The 4,126-nt window shown below is 40.2% G+C and overlaps 1 long non-coding RNA gene across 1 annotated transcript; it reads left to right on the top strand.

Annotated features, from left to right (window-relative positions):
- Positions 1-1,247: 1,247 nt before the first annotated feature.
- On the top strand, positions 1,248-2,592 carry LOC113981937. The gene is made up of 3 exons (XR_003538578.1): positions 1,248-1,450; positions 1,558-1,729; positions 2,294-2,592. It is a non-coding gene; the product is annotated as an uncharacterized LOC113981937 (long non-coding RNA).
- The last annotated feature ends 1,534 nt before the right edge of the window (positions 2,593-4,126 follow it).

Genomic DNA, 4,126 nt, shown 5'->3' with positions numbered 1-4,126 from the left:
TTTATCTCAAGAAGCACGTACTTGAACTTAACTCTTTATATATTTCTAGAGGCCACTCTCAGCTTCCCTGACTGTGATAGAGCTCTGTGTGGACATAGGTGACAACACAGCAAACTGATATTAGAGTAACTAGAACTCTACCTAACAATAATGCATCTACCTACATGAAAAGGTCTAAGAAAATAGGATTTAAAGGTCATATCCCTGTATCCCTTCATGAAATTCTGTCTAACATCCTCACAGTGTTTTGACTGTAGTTTTTCCTGTAAGCTCATCAACTTACCAATCATGGAATCATAGAATGGTTTCGGTTGGGAGGCACCTTATATCTAGTTTCAACCCCTCTACCATAGGCAGGGACCCTTTCCAGTAGACCTGGTTGTTCAAAGTCCCACCCAAACTGGTGTGGAACACTTTCAGGGATGGACCAGCCACAACTTCTCTGGGCAACCTGTTCCAGTGCCTGAATGTTTTCATAGTAAAGAATTTATTCCTAATATCTAATCTGAACCTCCCCTCTGAGTTTAAAGCCATTCCCCCTTGTCCTTTCACTACATGTCCTTGTAAGAAGTCCCTCTTCAGCTCCGTTGTAACTCCCTTTAGTTACTGTAAAGTGCTATAAGGTCTCCTCATAGCCTTCTCTTGTCATGGCTGAACAAACACTACACTTTCAGCCTGTCTTCATAGGAGAGGGGTTCCAACACTCTGATCATTTTTGTGATCTTCTTCTGGACTCACCCCAGCTGGTCTGAATCCCTCGTATGTTGTGGATCCCAGAGCTGAATGCAGTATTTGGGGTGGGGTCACACAGGAGCAGACCAGAGTGGCAGAATCATCTCCCCCAACCTGCTGGCCACAGTGCTTTTGGTGCAGCAGTGGCCTTCTACACTGTGGCCATCCATTGCCAGGTCATGGTGAGGTTTTTTTGTCTACCAACATCCCCAAGTTCTTCTCCTCAGGGCTGGTCTCAGTCTGTTTTCCAACTAGCCTGCATCCATATCTGGGATTTCCCTGGTCCAAGTGCAGGACCTTGCACTTGGCCTTGTTGAACTTCATGAGGTTCACACAGATCCACCTCTCATGCCTGTCAAGGTCCCTCTGGATGGCATCCCTGCCCTCCAGTGTTGACCTTACTGCACAGCTTGGTGTCATTAGCAAACTTGCAGTGATAAATTTTTATCCAAACCAACTTTTTTACTGAACTACATCTAAGGGTCCCTTAACTACACACACTCATCCAAACAAATTAAAAAATGCATTATCCTATACCTCCTCCTGAAAACTGCAAGGTTACTTGGGGAAGGCATTGCCAGAAATGAAGAAGAACAAGTCAGATGAGAGTGATGAAGGCTGATGGTGGTCAAGGAGGTCAGATGTGAAGAGATTGCAGACATGAGATAGTCACTGTGGGCTGTGGATGAGAACACTCTGGTTGTAACAAAGGAGAAAGGTAAGTTGCATCTTCTGCTCTGAACCATATGGCCTTGTTTTCTTTACTCCATTCTTAGGAGGTAGCAGAAGAAGGTAAATTTTCTGTGTCTCTTCCCTGCCATTTAGGCAGGTTTCAAAAGGATTTTCTGATCCGCACCAACTGCAACACTCCTGGGAGTGATCACATTCTCCATCAGGACAATTGCAGCTTGTCCCAGAAAGTGAGAATTATAAGCATAAATCCAGTCACCCCTGTGGGAGAAATAAGGGACCAAACTGACTGTCCTCAGGAGACCAGGTAATGTATGCTTGGGTTCACACTCAACTTTAGGTTGCATTATCCAGAGCAAGCAAGTCACAGGCTGGAGCAGGACCTCAGCCTCTCTGGGGCCTTGTTCATGAAGCCGCACCACATTTTCTATGCATGTCTAAGATTATAAAACCTGTGAATCTGAAAAATCTTTACAAAGATAGAAGTTAGATATATTAGGCACAAAAAGGTGTCCTTCTGTTTAACTATCAAATTCTCCTTAACTTTGAGAAGTTAATTCTCAAAACTTAAACTTTGTTAATAAACAGACAGAAACCAACTGTGTAGATCAGGATTCATCCCTGTAAATGCTGCAGCCTTCTGGCTACTGCTGAATTGCTCCACCTGGATCTTTACAGTGTTTTAATTTTTTAGATTTCCCCTCAAAATAAGCACACTTCCATTATGTTTTAACAAGTGGTAGTAGAAAAAATAAAAGAAGGAAACAAACTACCCCCTTGCCCCAAATACAAGTATTTTATTCGGGGACTAGAATGCTTACATAGGTTTCACCAAGAAAAAGCATAACTTATTTCTATTGCTTCGTTTTAGAGGAGTCCTGTTGAACTCACAAGGCAACTGGTATCAGCACAAAGTCAGTGAGCAATTTTTCATATTGTTGTCCAAGTGAATCCTTTCCACTGCTTCTGATCCAGCTTGGAAAAAAACAAAAATCCCCAAACAAAACAAAAAACCCCAACCAACCATCCAAAAAAACCACCAACCAAAAAACCCAAAAAGCCGCAACCCAACAACATTAAAATAGACTATACCACAGTCTCTAGCCTGTCTGAGAAAGAACAATCAGTGCTAAGGACTGCCTCACAGCACTCATTACCTACACGTTAATTCCTTCACATTTCCTTCTCCACATGTTCCTCTTTTCTCAGACAAATAATTACCTGCAACAATAATTTAAAAAAAAAAAAGGAGAAGACACCAAATGCAGGCACTGTGGGGTTTTTTCTGTGCTGATGATGCAACCCAGTTCTTCAGGTATTCGTGAGATATTTGTAGTCACAGCCAAAAAGTAGTATTACACAGTCTCCATCAACAACAATCTTTGTGTTCAAATGAGCCTTGATCATTCTCATTACGCACACATTTTCTGTTTGCTGTTATCTACAAGCAAACATCAAAAGGGCCAGTAGCATACCCCTTAGGGATTTCAGTGAAACATTAAAGAGCAGAACAGCAGAACACATCTTTTATTTGTCTTGAAGTGCAGACTACCGGAATCTTCTGTCTTTTTCTTTCTCTGTTCCTTTCTCTTAAGGTAGCTTCATCTGCTTGGTAATTACCTGCTCTGTGAAATTTCCACAACCTTCAACTTAGCAGCAAAGCAGCACAGAATCATAGCATGGTTTGGTTAGAAGGGACTCCTTGGCAATAGATTACTAATAGTAAGCAAAAAGATACAGACAGTAGTTAATAAGAATTACTTGATGAGGCAACTAAGAGTGTTAAGTATATCAGCACTATGTTATGGGCCAATCTTGTTTATAGCAGAAAGTCATTTTGGAAATAATGTAACTTTGGATATGATGCACACTATTATGTTCTGATGTACATTATTATGTTATCTTTTATTAAGGAAACAGTAACATTTTAGTTTAAGAGATCTGCTGTCATTGTTGTGGTTATTTTTCCAGTGAAGAAAAGACATTAACAAATGATGCCACAGAGCATCAGCTGGGACTTTACTTTAGGACTTTTCAAATTAATGGCCTAATCATTATGGTATTTTATTATAAAAACGTTAATCAGGAAGAACACATTTGCCACCAGTAGAGAATGTCTTAGCACTTCTCCAGGATTTTCACTATAATTCAGTCTTCACTACCTGAAACATTATGGTAAATTGCATTTTCAGACACCATAGTGCCATTACCGGAACTACTGTAGCCCTTTCCAAAGAAGATACTTTCAGAAGATATGGTAGGAATGGAGGGACTTGGCAGATGGTGAACTGTGTATTTATGCTTATGTCATCCAAGGCACACTGTTGCAGGTAGAACACCAAACTTGGCTGTGAAAACAAGTGCCTTCACCCACTTAAGGTATTTCTAATTGTTACAGGAATACATTAAAAATAAAATTTCTATAAAACTATAGAATTCCTATAGAATTTACTTTTAATTAAAAACTTCTGTATACACTCACACAATTTTTCAGTAACAGCAAAACTCTTTTTCTTCTTAAACCCTGGACAGTACTGTTCATAAGTACTGGCCACTGGAAAGACAAATCAAGTGAAATTCTTCTACCTAAAAAAGCACTATCATGTACTCCCCAGGGAAAGGATTTTTTTTCTTACTCGTAAATGTCTGTCCCTAAAGTGGCAACAGTCCAGTAAGAAGATATTTTTATTGATCTTCCAGCTTA

The sequence above is a fragment of the Neopelma chrysocephalum genome, unplaced genomic scaffold (assembly GCF_003984885.1).
Source record: "Neopelma chrysocephalum unplaced genomic scaffold, ASM398488v2 Primary Assembly neopelma1_96814, whole genome shotgun sequence".
NCBI lineage: Eukaryota > Metazoa > Chordata > Aves > Passeriformes > Pipridae > Neopelma > Neopelma chrysocephalum.
Note: the sequence above shows the minus strand (reverse complement) of the source record. Positions and strands in the feature narration are given on the sequence as shown.